The sequence below is a fragment of the Hirundo rustica genome, chromosome Z (assembly GCF_015227805.2).
Source record: "Hirundo rustica isolate bHirRus1 chromosome Z, bHirRus1.pri.v3, whole genome shotgun sequence".
Lineage (NCBI taxonomy): Eukaryota > Metazoa > Chordata > Aves > Passeriformes > Hirundinidae > Hirundo > Hirundo rustica.
The window spans coordinates 46,567,972-46,586,251 of record NC_053488.1 but is presented as its reverse complement, the minus strand read 5'-3'; the positions used below and the strand labels follow the sequence as shown (position 1 = coordinate 46,586,251).

General features: G+C 40.5%; 1 long non-coding RNA gene across 2 annotated transcripts; it reads left to right on the top strand.

Moving 5' to 3' along the window:
- Positions 1–234: 234 nt before the first annotated feature.
- LOC120765979 (uncharacterized) lies at positions 235–16,694 on the top strand. Of its 2 annotated transcripts, none has more exons than XR_005704538.2 (3): positions 235–393; positions 3,526–3,665; positions 15,677–16,694. It is a non-coding gene; the product is annotated as an uncharacterized LOC120765979 (long non-coding RNA). The 2 variants fall into 2 exon arrangements; XR_005704537.2 differs by having other exon boundaries at positions 235–924.
- Positions 16,695–18,280: the final 1,586 nt, after the last annotated feature.

Sequence of the window (18,280 nt, the reverse complement as noted above, 5' to 3'; positions counted from 1 at the left end):
ATCTGAGGAGAAGGGGAGGAAGGCGGATGCAGCCGCCCGCCCGCCGCTTCGCCTCGGCCGTGCCTGTCTGTGAGGGGAGAAGACCGTGGGCGGGGAGGACGGGGAGCGCCGTGGCACGGGCGGGCAGTGCGTTCCCGCGGGGCCAGGGGGGCGGGCGGTGTCCTCAGGTGCGAGCGGGGGCGGGGACGGGTGCAGGAGTGGAGGCGCGGCCAGGCGCAGGGGCAGCGCGGGATTGCGGGGTTGTCACCGGTGCTGTCACCGAGGGATCGCACAGGGTTCGAAGCAGCGGGGTCTCGCCTTGTGCCCAGCTGTCCACAGCGCTGTGCGCAAGGATGGGGACAGACGACACAAAGACTCTGTGAAGGCTCCCGCTGTGCAGGCGCCGGGGAAAGGGTAAGGTGAAGGGAGAGCGAATCGGTAGAGAGACACAGGGGAGGAGCGTTGCTCCACAGGGTCTCTCCCTCAAATGCTGTACAGGGATATACAGCCAAAAAATACAGAGAAACAGGTGGTAAGAAGCAAATTTCCTATTACCCCGCAGCATGTGAAGGGATCTCCCTCAGAGTTAATGTTCAGAACTAGAGTGATTAAAATGGTATGAAATCATTCATGATGCAGGCTAATAGAAGATTAAGCCTTCTCTATCATGCCTAGGTTATAAGCAACTAACCTTGTTTTTCAAGACAACCGGTATTTAACTCCCTAAAAAACTGCATTATTCTATGGTCCGTATTGGATTTCCATTTGTTGAGTGCAAGCAGTTGACTAGCACGTCTCTGCACCTGCCTGAACAGCTACAACATCACTGGGAGTGCTTTACAGATCTGTCAGCTTCAGGAAAATTCAGCAGCTGGAAGGGAGAAATAACTAGCTGGAAATAATGGCTGGAAGGGGCATAAACAGCTTCTGATATTTAAACCCCTGGTAAGTTGTGATAATAATTCTAAGTTTAGTGAATTAGGATCAGATCATTTGCCTTAAATATACAGCTACTACTGTTCATGTCTGTTCAGCTGCCTATCTCCTCCACAGATTTCACCCATCAGCTGTTAAGACTGAAACACATCAGAGTTTGAATGTTTAAACTTTATCTTGAGAGAGTGATTTGATTGTTTAGGGTTGTTGTTTTTTGGGTTTTTTTCTTCTGAATAACAAATATGGGTCCAGTGCAGGTAGCAGGCCATCATGGCACATGCCCAGGTATGAGCAAGGGTTCCCTTTGGCATTGGGGCATCTTCTAACCTGAAAATATATGTCCTAGCTAGCGAAATGTCAGGGATTTGCCACTTGTTGAGATTTGGCACCGTGAAATGAAGCTAGACACCAAAGACCTGACTGTGGAAGGTGGGAATGTTGTCCAGGTGAAGCCCCCAAGAGGCTGAAGTGGACAATGCTGTCCTCCAACATGGAGGAGGGGATGAACAGATTCTTTTAGGGATCCTTGGCAGAACAATGGTTGCACTAAGTCATAGCTGCAATTGAAGGTTTTTATTCTCAGCAGAATAAAGATGACATTCTATATTATGATTCTTATGGCAGAAAATTTATTGCAATCAATAAGAAGAGTAATAGAAAATTTCTAATACAACTTAACTTAAATTTTTTCATCATCTAGAAACAAATTTCACTTGTAATTTCTATTCACCTGACACTCTGCAGATAATTTCCTGAAAGTCTGTGGAGAAGAGAGATATAAACTCCCAGCCAGAGCTGTTGTGTCTTTCTCCATTCTCTGCTACCTCACAACCACATGTGTTTCCGTAGTCTATCTGCAGTCCATCTTCTGCAGGCCATTTCAGAACCTACTCAACACCCTAAAATTCCTTCTGGAACCACCAAGGATGGTTGTGGATAAGTATAAACATCCCTCTGAGCCGTTTTAGCCTTCACTTTCTTTCCAATGACCTGGTTTTGTATCATGGGTAAGCAACCTGCTTTGCTGTGCTGTGTGTATGTGACTGCATGTGAAAAGTTATACCTGTTTGCTGCCTGTAACAAGCTATGTTGCTAGGATCTGCTCTAAGTCTGCACTCTCTAGTTTGGGTGTACTGTCTGCAGTTTCCTTTTTCTTAACCAGCTTCCCTCAGCAGCTCTGATGGAAACTGGAAGCAAAGCTGTTAGGAGGAGGCAGAGGCCTGCATGGGAGAACAGAATGAGGCAGTTTGGCCCCATTGTGAAGCAAGGAAGGGGTTTGGACGTGCAATTACCCTTCCAAAGAGAGGAACACAGAAGCCTAACATGGACCTCAGACAATGAGGGAGAAACCGAGAGAGGTTAAGGACCAATTCAAGCAAGCTGCTAATATTGAACTAAAGTATCTTTGATAAAAACACTTTACTGAAATCATTAGTTAAGAAGTAAACTTTTTATATTAGGTCTTTATCAAATTGGCAAGAGCATTAGGATGCTGAGAAACACCCAATAGGTGAGCAGCCTATTTAGGGAAAAGTCCTTTCTAAAATGCTCTGTTGTGATGTAGTGGAAATGTCTTTGCACCTGCAGTTCTGGCCTTCAGCCTGGCTGGGAGTCCGGTACCAACATTCCAATGCTCTTTTAGTCTTTGATCACTCCTCTAAAACTTCATTTTTACAAATATGCCACTCAGGTAGATTGGCCTGGTGTCCTCAGGAAGATAGGTTTAACCTCAAGCCTGATTGTTACACCCTGTGGTTACAAAACCAGTCTGACTTTGTTTTGCAGTCAGTTATACATAGGGAGAAGAAGTTTGTTCCTTTTATTACCTCTCATCTGTGACAATTCCCTTTGATTCCTTTTCTCTTTATTTCTATCTTTTTTTCTGACTTATAATCCCTAAAATGGATAGAGTCCTGACCTACAAAGTATTACTGTTATACAAATAACCTAAAATGGGCCTGCAAAGTGGACAGAGTAGAACAGGCTGCTGTTGGCGTTTTGGCCTCGCTACCTCGGAACTAGGCCAGCCAGGAATAATGTAGCAAATAAAAGGATAGGTCAATTGGATTGCCCAAAACAAAAGAGCTTTAATAATGGGTAAAATAACAAAGGGATAAGCTGTGTGTTGTATAAGGTCAAATCCAAAAGGACCCAAAAATGGAGGAAACACAATATTATATATCGAACATTGGGGGTACAGGGTCCAATCAAAACTGAGACTGAGACCTTATATGTAAACCTAACTTAAACAATCATGAAGAGAACTGGAAACATAACCTGATTTTTAACAGTCTCATCTGCATAAAAATTCCTATTACTCCTCCCTTCTCACCATAACGTGGACATATATTTCCCTATTTCCTATAGGAAATATACTCCCATTTCCCATGGCCCCAGGTTGATGCCTCCTGGGCAATCAGTTGAGGCCAGGCCATTGTCCATCCCAACTAGTTGAACTCTCGCAGGCCGTTGTGGCTGAGGAAAAGGTAAAAGCAGCAGAACAAAATTTTACTGTTACAAAGCAGCTGAGAAATTCCATGGCTTGCAATGAATAGATCTAAAACAGTCACCAGAAAATCACTCTGAAGTTGTCTTTTCCAATTCTGACAGGAACCAGAGGAACTATGAGCTGCAATTCCCAGTCTTATTTTCACCTCTCACCTTCAGCCATCCAATTCTGACACTGGATACAACGCACAATACAGGCAAGACTCTGGTATAGAAATCCATCAGACTCAAGCCTACTAGAGGTAATTGAGAACTGCCTGGTCCTGCAATTAATTGGTTTTGAATTGTCTGGAGCACCTGAAGAAGGAAGGTGGTTAGAAGGTGCACAAAATTCTGGGTGAGGGTGGTATCTTGGCAACTGGAGCCAGGTCATGCACACAACTCATTGTAAACCCATCCAAACCCCAAAATTCAATTATATTTGTTTGTAGCTTTTATGAATATGCAGTTTCCATTAATGGTATCTTCATCACTCCATTACTTTCATGGATAAGTTCTAAAAGCACCACGAGGAAACTCGCCATGTGAATGTAAAGATAGAACGTACATTGACAGCTTTCCTTTCTTTCAAATTCTTCAGTCACTTGTGCTATTCATATTCTTAAGTTCTATTCATCAACAAATAAATTTGAGGAAGAAAGTGCATTAAAAAATCTTTGAAAGATTTTAAAAACCATAAAGGGACAATGTGGATTATAAACTAGGTATGACAAATTATGTGTGATTATTTTTGTGGCAACAAGATGGAAGTTAGTGGGGAAGATTGTCCACTAGCTGGCATTTTAAGAAGACAAACTGCGGGTTCTATTTTCAGGTTAGTTTTCTGAGAGCTGGATTCAGTAAGTCAGTTTTTCATGCATGATCTCCAAATTTATGAAAGTTTTGTTTTCATTTATTTTTATTACTAAACAAAATGAGCTGTGCATAAATAATGGAAGAAATCAAGTTTTCTGGGAAATTTCCAAATAAGATTAGCTTGTCATTAAATAACCAAATGTTCAGGATTTTTTTACTAGTGCTCCATCAGAGGACAACTTGGATGGAAGGAACAGACATCAGCTGCTACATGAACAGGTTCACATTTAACTACATGAAGTTCTTCACACTTCCAGGATGAATTCTTGGTTTAACCTGTTGTAGTTCCTCTGCAATGATGACTGACATTGGACACTTGATAGGAAGATGTGATCTGAAACATGTAGAACACTTAAATAATACAGAAAAGGAAGGAAATCAAGGCCTGTACAGTCAGATTAGTCTCCTTGAGTGCAGTGAGGCTACCTACGCATATAGAGTTAAGTACCCTGCAAAGGTTAAGCCTACACAAATTAAAGTGAAATTCTATATCCACTAAAATTCAAGGGAACTTTGTTATGGACTGAAATAAAGTGAGTTTTTCCTTTAGACCAGACAGAAAAATAATTTAAGAGCATTATAGGAGAAAAAAAACTGTATGATTCAGGGTCTTTAGAGGGGAAAAAATTGAGAAATTTCTGTCCTGAGATACAGTGAAGTGAGTGGATCTCCACTAATTTACTCCAGTAAATGGCTCAAAGAGCTGCTGTTGAAGGGAAGAAAAAGATACTAGTGCTAACTGTGTTTATTTTTTTCACAATCAGTACTAGTTCATGATGCCCAGCTTTCCAGTTGTGCACTTGGAAAACAGCAGCCACAGTACCAGTAGGTGCCTAAGAATTCAGGTAAAGTCCTTCTTTGGACTTGCAAAACAAGAAGCAGAAAAGAGTGGCTATATTGTCTTGTTTGCTGGGTATTCTTACCCTGTATGTGCTCTTCCCGGATCCTAATTCAATCATGGTCTGTTGATCACTGGCTTTTACAAATTTTGTCAGTTTTTACTATATGGAAAAAAAATGCTATGTCTCATTTTATATCGCCTCCCTGACAAGTCAGTTGATTATTGTGGGAAATCAAGGCACAGAAGTTTCTCAAAATGCTGTGCATGTAGGTCCAGCCTTAGAAATGAATACAGGATCTTAGAAAAGCCTTGACCTGAGATCTTAGAAAAGGCTTCCAGATACATAGTTCATAAGCAAAAATGTGGGTTTGTAGTTTAAGCAGAAACATGCTAAGTACATAGTGGAAAGTTTTAAAGCTTTAAAGTGTAGATACAGAAGTAGTTACAGAAATAGTAAAAAGTTTTAAGGTGTAGCAAGTAGGTTGTAGCAAGTAGGTTTGTGTGTCTTTATATGATTGATTAAGAAGGTCCGCATTGCAGTGAGACATGTGAAAGAATTTAATTAGTGATTGCTGTAAAAATAGAAATATCCTTTGTGGCACTAGTTTATTGTATAATTAACCTTAAAAGATCTTGTAACCAGTGATCTTATGACCACTGACCACTGACTATTACTGACTTCTGACTTGTGAGGTGAAAATGTTCTCACCCATCATAAGACTGTAGAAGTCTTTAAATCATGTTTTAAGACATTTCTCCATGGTCCCGCTTCTTTTAAAAACCTGATAGATTATCACCTAATTCTTATGTTGGAGTAAAACAGAATAATGATTCTCCAATCAGGGTTCCCATGGGTTTTACTAAAAGTTAGGGGTTTTTTTCCCTAGAATCAGACCCAGAATGCAGTGATGGACAATTATCTGAATTAGCGAATCATGTAACTAAGCCCAGCTGCCTAACTTAGCTTTTCAAAGCATGTGCACGTTACCAGGACACTGATGTATTTGTTATCAGGTCCAATAATACAAATATTTGTACCAAAATACTAAGCACTAGTAGATAAAAAAAAATCTATTTATGGCCAGTAGATTATATTTTGAAGAAACTTTGTATATTTAGCAACAATTGCATAAATAAATATTTAGGACTTAGCTTGACCTAGAATTTGTGTTTTTCTATAAACTAAGTCAGTCCTTCAAGTTGTTCTGCCTGATTGCTGGAATATTTAAAACAGTATCTGCATGAAGGGAACAGGGAATCTCCTGAATTCCCAGAAGACCCTAAAGGGTGGTCAGTCTCAAGAACACAGCTTGCTTTGTTGTATGACATTGCCACTCTTGTGACTGAGTGTGACAGAGACACAATTAACTGAAGTTCACTGGAGCAGGGAGCAATGCCTAATTTTCTTGCAAGGAAATTATGATAAATTACTTGAATAAGACAGAAAGATTCAGAAACTTGAGGGGGAAAGTACAGTATGGGCTAGACTCCTTGCAGACTCAGGTACTTTGGTGTGGGAAACTGTAGGAAATCAATCAACACACACACATGCAAGCACACACACACACATAAACATATATTCATATATACTTGCAATGTTGCTATGCCTGGAATGTTTAAGAGACGTGAGTGTAAGGGCAGCTCTTAAACTTTCACTTCTAAAGTAGCATTTACTCACATTAGTGACCGCACAGATGTGTTAATTGCTGTTCCCAGCAATAGTTCAAGAGACGAACCTTTCAATTCAAGGTGATTCACTAAATGCAGTATACTTAATTTAAATTCATGAGAATTTGTTCAATTAAAAATGCACACTACGGTTTTTCTATTATAGGCCATGCATTCAATTATTCTCAGCAATTTAGTGAGAACCTGCAACATTACCTTAGTCAACACTTCATGAAGTTAAATCAAACTTAAATTTGGCTATAAAACAGAGTTTAATTTATTCATTATTTATTAACAAATTAAAGTTAAATTTAATTTGTCTGGGATGAAAGACCAGAGGATCAATTGCTAGTTCATCAGTTCTGGAAAAGCAGGAGTAGAAGATAGCAGTTTGATTTAAATCAATTCTATCAGCTTATTTTCAAATGTTTGTACTTTGATGATTTTTTTTTTTTTTTTTTTTTTTTTAACCACTATGTAAGTAAATAAATTCAATCAAGGAAAATTCATTCTAAATTGAGTAAAGCCACTCAGGTTCATACTGCCAATGATGTTGAAATTGTTGATGATCTGAGCACACTATATTACAACAACTGTGATTGTATTAAAAAACAAATATCCTTTAAATTTCTGCATCCAGACCTGGACCCAGGAGGGTTCTTGAAAGTAATCATAAAAGGGACAGAGTCTGGGTGGCACAGAAAGATAAATATTTGTATTTGGGGAACATACAAAGGGGAAAAGAAACAGTTATATAGCTAGGGAAAAAGTTAAATTGCCACAGCTCAGGGATCCTTTAATTCTGTATAGTAGGTTATAGCATTTCCTTTAGAGTGTTTCAGGACATGTATCAAGAAAATGATAAGTTGTGGAAGTGATGGGTATGGACTTAATCACAATTCTTTGGCTAACTTCATAGGCTTAAAACCAAAAAAACTCCAAAACTTTCCCTTTAACTAAAATTACTTATAAATTCCTCAGTATGGAAAGACATGGTCAGAATCTTATTGTCTCAAAATTTTCCTTTTTTCAGTTTTTTTCAAAGCATTGCTCTATGATGTCTCTCACAAATTGTATCATCATTTACTCTTTCTGCCTGCAGGGTGTATCTGGAAAAGGTCATGACTCTGTTCACCAACAGCACATCTCCCATTCATTTGGAAGAGACTAAGCTTCAGTCCTTTAGCCTTCATCCAATAGCTCTCTCCTTTTCCTGGTATTTCTCATAACAGTGGCCAAAGAACAGGCAGTAAAAGATTAAAGTAAATCTTTACACAGGCAGTAAAAGATTAGAAGAAAAAGTTAAAAGATCCCTTTTAAATTGGTGAACAGAGCTTCTTTCTCAAAGATATGTGTGTGTATATCTCTGTGTCTGTCTGTCTGTTGTATGCATTCACAGAACACTTTGTATTTTGCCACTTTGCTGAAGCCTGGGATTCAGCAATTCCAGCATGTTATAAAAAATAAATTGTACATTTTAAAAAGATAATAAATTAAAAGGAGTTGCAAATGACAGACTCCTTCCTAGATTTAGCACATTTGTCCAGTTATGCTGTACTTTACAGTGATTAATGAAAATCAAGTTCTTGCCTGGAGAGGTAGTTACCCCACCTGGTACCTCCCAGATATTCCATGTAAAATGTCAGACATGCTTTTCTTGCATGGGCGGTGTCATCCTAATCTGGTTTGGGTTCAATGGATTTTTTTTGTGGGACCAAAAGGCATCAGTCAGTCTTTTGTTCTTAGGTTATAACACAGCTATAAACATACAGTGTCCACCTCCTTTAATCTACTGCCTTGTTTGAATGACACATTTTTATTTTTATTTTTGTTTTTTGTTTTTGTTTTTGTTTTTGCTTTCTTTCTTTTTTTTTTTTTTTTTAATTCAGAGAAATTGTCATTAGTTGTTCTTAAAACTAGAACATCCCCCTCTTGAACATCTACAATTGAAGTATTGAAACCATGTGCAGATGGAGGACTAGGCAGCTGCATGTTACAATCTAGAGTGTACTCACCTCTGCAGATAGCAATTGTTGCTTGCTGTTAGGAAGTCAGTAATGCATTTTACATAGTTTATAGTGGAAGCTTTCTTGGTTTGTATCTGTCACTATTAAAAAAGAGCTTTGTTCATGATTGTCCTCTTGGTGTTGCCTTTTAAACCCACAAGTGTGTTTTACCATTTTGAAGGGCTGCTCCAGAAGCAAATCTAGAGCTCTGATGAGTGCTCACAGTTTATTGTTTACCACTACAAAAAACTTACACAGCTGAGGGGAAATTCCACCTTAAAAAAACCAAAGAGAACACCTTTATAAGAAAGTTTGGGGCAGAAATACAAAGGAACAGACTCAGAGCAGTGGAATAATATTTGACAAGCAGTAGGAAGGATGCAGGTTAAATGATCTATGTTAACAGTGTTAAATTTCCTCCTTTGGCCCCACTCAATCATTCATATGAAACATATCTGATTAATGTTCTGTCTTTGTGAAAACTCTATGATCACAATACAGAGTCTCCATCATTTGCAAAAATGCGTACTTGGAGAACTCTCTCCAGCAGCAATAGTGAAGAGTTCCAAAATTTTAAAGTTATTCTGAGTGTTATTTTTATGAACAACTAATATGAAACAGATCTGAAAACTAAGCCCGTTAAACAAAACAAAACAAAACAAAACAAAACAAAACAAACAAACAAACAAAAAACCTTAAAAATTTTTTTTCTCCCAAATGAAAAATATATTTCCCTTCAAATCTCAAAAATCTCAAAAATATATTTTCAAATTTATTTCCAACCTTTCTTGGGGAAATGCATCTTGGGTCAGAGACTGCACATGAGGATCAAGAACAAGGGTAGTGTCGTCAACATCAGGCTTGTCATGAAAAACAATTACTAATCTGCAGGATGTTAACTGCAGAATTTTCAGTGCAGCTGTGGACTCCATGAAGCTTTGCTTTCCTTCTGATTTTGTAAATGCCTGGCTTTAATCATAATTGATATTTTGAAAACAAAGAAGCATAGGGATGGCAAGCTGGAAATTAAGAATCGAAGTTCTTTGTTAAGGATTTTCCTGGGATGTCTAAAGGATTTTTTTTTCTTGATTCCTATGCTGCCACTGAAGTACAGAGGTAGCACACAGGGACCTGAAGCAGCAGAGAGCTGCCAGAGGCAATGGGCATGGCTGTCACCAGCCTCTCCTTGAAGAATTGTGCAGAGCAGGACAAGCTCCTCAGCTAAGAGGGTTTGCATGGCCAGGTTTTGGTAGTGGGGGTGCTACAGGGGTGGCTTTTGTGAGAAGATGCTGGAAGCTTCCTCCATGTCTGGCAGAGTCAGTGCCAGCTGGCTCCATGATGGAATCTGTTGCTGGTTAAGGCTGAACCCATCAGCAGTTGTGTTATACTTCTGTGAAAATATAATTAAGAATAAGAAATATAAAAGTTATTGTGCAGATGTAATAATTGCAGCCAGAGAAGAGAGTGGTGACAGCATGTGAGAGGAACTGCTCTGCAGACACCCAGGGCAGTGGGGAAGAAGGGGCAGGCAGTCCATGGTGAAGGTTGTAGGGAAGCCCCTGTGCCCCTGGGGCCTCTGGAGTAGCCCAGGCCAGAGTAGGGAGATGCCTGAGAGAGAGCTGTCAACCTGTGGGAAAACTGTGCCAGAGCAGACTCGTGGAGGGGAGCTGCAGACCCATGGAGGGAGGATTCCATGCTGGAATCAGATTCTCTGGTAGGACTTGTGACTCCATGGGGGACCTCCTTTGCAGAGGTTATGTCTCAAGGACTGCACCTTATGGAAGGGTGACCTATGTTGCAGAGTACTGTTGCCTGTGAGATGGACTCCTGTTGGAGAAGTTAATGGAGAATTGAAGGGACCTCAGTTTGGCATCTCACCAATGTATTTATGTACCTGCAGTGAGGGTGCAAGGACAGGGCAAGGGTCTTTCCAGTGGCACCCAGTGACAGGACTACGGAGAACAGCCAGAGACAGAAACACAGGAATTTGCTCCTGAGCAATTCAGTATGGATGGATAAGAATTTACACATGTAGTTTTTCTTGGCCTACAAGAAATTACATGCTCATCTGCATTTGGTCATGTTTTATCTAAGGCAAAAAAGACATATTTTAAAGGAAAGTCTTTGCTTCAGGGTGGGTGGGGGGAGGAAAAAAAAAGGTATATTTGAAAGGCAGCAAAGAGCAATATTTATTTATAGGTTATGGAGGTCTTTGTAGGTTACTCTTCTTGAATCTATCCAGACTATCATCTGACACAAAGTTAACCACTGTTTGTGAAAGACTTGGTTGATCAGCTTATTTCATAATTGATATTATTTCACCCAGTGCTTGCACTCAGGGATAACTGGCATTTTCACTTCCTGACACCCTAACAAGGTGGTGGACTAAAAATCACTGCAGATAAACTGAGAAAGTCCCTTCAGGTCAGTGCTGTGACATTGTAAGCTATATGGAAGGACACGTAACCCTGTGCCTTTTCGTTTTGCATCATCTTTCAGTATGTATACTGACTGTCTTGTCCTTTTCTATTACTCCACTACATATCATTAGATATTGTATTATGACAATAAAGGAATTGGTTTCAAACTTCAAATTAAACAGAGAATACATACTGTTGTATGTTTTCACTTTATGGCTAGTGTTTTGGGGTTGGGGGGGCGGAGTTGGTTTGGGTTTTTGTGGGGTTTTGGTGTTTTTTTTTTTTGCGGTTGTGTTTGATTTTTTTTTTTTTTTAAATAAATGCTTTCCATAGCTGTTCAGATTCTGCTGCTTGATCCTGTAGTGAAGTCATAACTCTGAATTTGCATATCATAGTCTGTTGCCCTGTATATTGCTAATGGTGAAGTTCAGAATTTGTATTTTCACACAACAGCAATTTAAAGACACATTGTATAAATGAAAATCTCTTTTTGAATGCTTAACAAACATGTTAAATATCTTCAGGATGACCAGGAGAAATAACATGTTAAATCACACGTTTATAAGGAACATTAAAACTTCAAACCTATTGCAACATAAAAACTACAATTAATTTAATTTAGATCCCAAGTTAAAAGTGAGTAGCAATCTGTGTATTTTCTAAGTTCAGCTTGAAATTAGTAACAGTATAGTTACATTTTTATGAGAGACAAGGTCTTTTTAGGATTGCTCAGAAGTTCCGGGTAATATTTTTAAATCTGCAAAATTTAAAAACACCAACCAAATAAACAAACCCCAAATGTCAATTTTTATTTGTAATATTGCACAGCTGAAAAAAGAAACAGTAAAGAATATCTTAATACTTTTATTTTTAAGCAAATTAACTGATTTTTCTCCTTACAGGTTGTAACCATATAAAAATAGCACATCATAAGAGCATATTTTTACCAAAACACATCAAAGCTCATACTGACCAAGTACAGACAGATTTATCACAGATGCATCCCTCACATTTCCCATTTAATCTGGATCTAAATATATGGCTGTGAGAAAAGCACTAAGTGGTTTGACCTACATTACTTTTCCTTATAGTGACATCCACGATGCAGCTTGATTCAGCATCAGCTGACTTGAAAGCTGGGGCTTTTAATGAAGCTTTTAGCAAAAAGACCTCCAGCAAAACAACTTGAGGTGTCTGCCCCTCCAGCTGCCTGAGAATGGCAGGTGCTCAGCTGCAAATTCACACTGTTCACACATTTGCTTAGTTCGAATTCACACTATATGCAGTGGAAGTCCTGCAACCTGAAAGGTGTAGTGGTGTCTGAGTGCCCAACTAATGAATGGTTCATTATCCTTATCTTAGAATAATTTGAAGGATTTTACTGGAAGAGTAACTATACCTTGAATTTGAAGGCAACCATAGTGGCTTTCAGTACTTCACAGTATATATGAGCCAAGTGGCTGCCTTATCCCTAAATGGTCACCCGGGGGGCTTCTGCAGCTCTGGCTCATTGAACTCCAATCTGTTTCGCTGTTTATTTGGTTTTGAAAAGACCTGAAGGCTTCAGGCAGTGCTTTCCACAGCAGTTAACCTCTTGCCCAGAGTGAACTTCTGGCTTTCTCCACTCCTTAGATTTGGTGGTCTGTATTTCCGCTTCCAAGTTATAATTCACAATTCCAAATTTCAACAAAGTCTGGCTTTCTGCAAGTGTTGATTTCTCCAGAAATTTTCCCTTGCTTCCATGTTTCTTGTCCATGGGCAAGGCATGCTTGTACTCACAAGGACATTGTGTCTGTTCATGACAGAATGGTCACGCCCTGCAAACTGTTTTACTTCATAGCTGGATAGAACCTTCACAATGTGTCCATCAGGGCATGGTGTGAGGCACCTCTAATTAAATATTTATCTTGCCAGCCTGGCAGGGCATGGGGATGTGTTTGCTGCTAGCAGATGACTTCTTCATATTTATGAAATTTTGGCAACCTCTTCCATTATTTTTGTATCTGATCACATAAGTGCAAAATAATTCAGGCTGGAAAGGACGTCAGTAGATCTCTATTCCATCCCTTTTCTCAAAGAAGAGTCAACGTCTGATGTCAGACCAGTTTGCAAAGGGCTTTTTCCAGTCAGGTCTTGAAACACTGAAGGACAGACACTACCTAGCCTTTGCATAGGTTCTGCCACTTAATGACTGTCCTCATAGGGAAACTTCTTCTTTCATCAAATCTGAACCACACATTTCCACTCATGTCCATTGTCTTTGGTCCTATTCCCATATACCACTAAGTGTATGGGAACTTCTTATTTGATTGTTTACTCAGCCCTAAGACTTCATTATTCATTTTACCATGGGCAAAGGAAACCAGCAGTGTCAGAATCATAATTCTAGTATGATTCTAGTATCAGCAGGATACTCACACTTCTATCAACTGAAAAATAAAAAAATATTTTGTCAAGCAAGATTACACCATGCCATAAATTTTACCACTCTGTAAAATCTAACTCAGGTTATCTGAAAGATATTTGATTTGTAGGCACTTTTAGTCACCTTGAGGTCTTTCAGTTATTTGTGCTGTTCTAAGACTGTAGAGTTGAACAACAAAACCTTCATCCTGCAGAAGAGTCAGACTCTGGTTTTAATGTCAGAAGAGAGAACTGATCATTCTGGATCTTGTCTAGATAAAATATGAAAACTCAGATTGTGCTAAATAAACAACAGAAGATAGTATTCGTCACATCTAAAAAGGAGGAATAGAAAGATGATTTTCAGAGTTGTTTATACAGACTGAGTAAGTTTTTGGAAAAGCTCAGTGTTGTTACTCAAGAGAGTAAGTAGCTACAAGTGGGACATACATTATGATTTTACCTACCTGGGCTTTTACAGTCTAATAGAAACATTAACAATAATTTATTTACATACTTCTGAAAATAAAAAAGTCCTTAACTTCCTACTTTGCCTAACCATACTGCAGTGTGTCTGAGCAGGACAGCTGACTCGATTCTTTCTGCATATCCAGTTCTGAGGTGTGGGCCAAAGCAGCAAGACTTAACCAGGTCATTTCCTTGGTAAGGAGCCCAGGAAAATGCTCATACCTCACCAGCAGTCCTTTGGCAACAGAAGGGCTTCACGCATCCAGCTGTCCTGTTGCAAAAGTTCTTGCAGGGATACAAGTTGGACTCCTTAGGAACTGATTTAGGGTATGCTGTCCAAAATGCTGTCTGTACTAACATCAGGTACCCTACTTTCTACATAGCTCACTCTATCTACAAGCCACCGATGGATGGAAAAAATAATCTCTAATTGAATCATAGAATCCCACAATTATTAAGGTTGGAAAGACTCTCCAAGATCATCAAGTCAAATTATTAATTTACTATGCTATTCATCCCAGTCAGCAACCAAATATTAATGGAAACTGTATTTGGACTGGGAAAATAGTGGGGCTATATCCCTTCATATTAATAAATATCTTCACTATTTTTGCTAATTTTAAATTAAAATCTAACTATAAAATATTTTTCAAAAAATTATGAATGGTCTAGCCCAGTCTATTTGTCAGTCTGTTCCTGGGAATTTTCAGATGATTTATAACCCCTGGGATTCCTCTTTTGAGTTGAACCTTCCAGAAATCGTCAGCTTATTAACCTTCTTTTGAAGTAAACAAGCAGCATTGCAGTCAAGTATACACCTCTGCAAGAATATACACCTCTGCAAGAACAGTTTAAGACATCTGGGTTTCTTTGCATATTTTTGCTCACAGAAATCTTTGAGCACACATCTGCCTATCTTTGAAATGGAGAAAAGTTACATTCCATGAACAAAAAACTTGGGATTGAGAATTAATGTGGCAATTTAATATTTGTTTCAACTTGTTCTATTAGGAAAATATTTTCTCCACTTCTTAACAGCTCACAGGCTTGTGTACATCAACACATACATTAAAATATACACCTTAGCTGTGTCTAATAGTCTGGTATAAAAACTATGCAAAAGGGGTAAGGGAAAAGGGACTCATAAATATGCCATAATACTATTTGAAATGCCACTTCCTTGCTTTATTACCTCTGAGCACAATTCTGTTGCTATACTATTCAATTAAACATATTTTTGGAATGTCAGAAGAAAATAATACCTTTTTTATTTTTTAGGAAACATATCATGTGAGCATTGTTCTTGGCTTACTCTACAACCAAAAAGGATTTATGATAGGCCCCATGACACCGTGTGTGGAGCAGGCAGCAATGTGAGCCATGGAGGGGCTGCAGAATGGTGTCCCAGACACCACCGTGGCAGGGGCAGCTGGGAAGTGAGAGCTGTTGGGAGCAAATCGTCAAAATAAATTGTTCCAAAAGTTACAGAGTTAAAATGTTAAATAAATCAATGTTAAGTTAAAGTTCTAATTACCTGTCGTTAATGATTCTATTAATGCTATTCTAATAAAATCCCTCTTTTCTTCGGGGAGTGCCTCTGCCCCTTCCTAGGAAATGGCACCTGGAACCACAAGGAGGAGTGACATCAGAGCTTGTATGCAAATGAGAGGACATCTTGCCCAGCTCAACAAAGAAAACCCCCTAAACATCGAGCCGCCACTGAATCAAAGGATTTAAAGGACACTTATGAGTCAGGAACAAATATAGTTATCTCCCTAGACCTTTTTTAACCTCTCGCCCTAAACACTGTAAACGCTGACTGGAAAGGGGACCCCGGATTTCAAGTCAAGACCAGGACTCCTGGTGCTCCCGCAAGGACAGAAACCTCGGCTCTGCCTGCATACCAGTGGACAAAGCTGCATACCTCCTTCTCCCTGTCACTTCTGGGAGCGGCAATGGTGGCATGCGCATGAAACGTTGCCCCTGTGGATAGTGAAATAATACAAACTCTTGATTTGGGCGTTCGTGTGTTAAGTGTTGTAATTCCAAGTTCACCCATTGTCATAGTTACAGAGGTTATGTGTTCATATTAAAATGTTTACTGTTGTTGTTATTAATGTTAATTACTTGAACTAAAACCTTGGTTGTTACGTACCTGTATCCCTTTCCCAACGCGTACTGCTTCCACTGCTCCCTAGAGACTGTGCGCCCGAGGGCATATGCAAATTAAGGTATACAAAATGCAAAAGACCCCTAAAGACCAAGCAATCGTAACACAAAAGAACTGAGAGCAACACCTCCGACCTGGGAAATAAAAAGGGACCTCGGATCACCAACTAGAACTGGCTTCTAAGTTGTCACTGTAACTATAGCAGCACCCGACCAGAACGACACCCCTGGACCACGAGCCGGCAAAGGTCTTCCTGAGGACTCCCGCGAGGACGGAAGCCCCAGCTCTGCTTGGTGGCAAAGCTGAAACAACTCCTCCTCCGTGTCATCCACGCGAGCAGTGGCGGTGTGCGCGACGCCTCGGGCCCCCACCCAGAGCTGTCCTAATAAAGGCCTTTTCAAAGGAGCTGGTCTCCTGGCCCATTTTTAACAGACCCCTTCCTCCCCCCCCGCCTCAGAGCTGATTCTAATAAAGGCATTAAAAAGGAGCAGGTCTCCTTGTCCTGTTCATAGCAGCTGGGATTCATCTGGGATCACCACACCCAAGGAAGACCTCCGGACAGGATGGCCACCTGCCTTGAGGGGCCCTTGGGAATCGCTGGTGACCCCCAGACTTTAGGATCAGCGAGGGATCAGTGATGGAGAGGAATGCTGGATTGCTGAGAGAATCCAGTGGTAGGAGCGGGAGGTGAGTGAATGAGGTGTGAATGAGACGGGGGCTGGCAGCTCGGACCCCCAAAGCAAGTGTGGACCCCTCAGTACCGCAGTTCTGGACTCCCGCAAGGGCACCAGCCGGGAACAGGGGGAAGTGAGTGAGGCCTACCAAGGCCCAGCGAGTGTTTGAGGGCCCCCCCTCCGGGCTTGTGGAGGAATAGTGTGTGTGAGTGGCGCGCAACAGGCAAAAGTCCCGGCAAGGGTTCGGGCAGCAAGTCCTGGCATGAGTTCAGGCATCAGAACCTTATTTAGTTAATTGTAAGATTTAGGTTGCCTGTCACTTCTCATTTCGGGTAGAGACACCTTTGTGATTTCTTTTGAGGCCAAATAGACATTTTAGTTGTGAAACTTGTGTTGCCTGTAGTATATTTCAGTTTGGATAGAGGCACCTTAGTGATTCTTTTAAAGGCCTAAATTATGGAAGGGTGCTGTAGCAAAAGAACAAGATCCTCCAAGATCAAGGGGAAAGGGAAGAGGATTAAGAATATTCCCCTTAATAGCCCTCTAGGTGAACTATTGGAGAGATGGAACTCCTTAGAAGCCACAGAAGGATTAGATAAGAGCAGAATTATTCACTATTGTTTGGAAGTCTGGCCAAAGCAAGGAATACAAGGAAGGTGACCATGGTGTGGAGCCAAAGACAAGTGGATGTGTGAACAGTTAAATCAGTATTTAAGGACACAAGATGATTCTGACCCCGAGCAATTGCTACATGCAGCTTGTTGGCTAAAGAATGCCATCAGGGGTGGAGGCGTGCAAAGGTGCAGGGGAAGAAAGAGGGAAGTAAAGAGAAAGATGAAGGGGAAGAGAAGACCAGTAAGAGGTGGGATCCCCTAGACCATTTACCTCCTGCTGTGCCTTATGACTTTGGCACCTATACTTTGTTAGCTTCACCTTGAGGTATCTTCTCCTCTTCTAGTTCCCTCTGTGGCGGACCCAGCTTCTTCCTCTGCAGTCATCTCTCTATTGCCTCCTCCAATTACCACCACCGCTATTTAACCCACCTGCCGTACCCACAACACCTCCTCCAGTCCTCCTCGGCATGAGCTTGGGTTCTTCTCCCCCTCCTACTGCTATCCGCTTACCTCCTCCTAATTGGGACCCAAGTGCCCCTCCACCCTGTAACCTCTTACCATTGTGTACAGCTACTGATGTGCAGCAAGAAGAAGCCTCTACTAATAACTCTCAGACAAGCAGTTTTATGTCTGGGGATGGACCATTTTGTGGTATTCAATCTAAGACATCTAAAGTAGAACAGTTTTTCCCCCTCAGAGAAGTCCCCATGGGAGGAGCGGCTGGAGGGGTAGGATTTG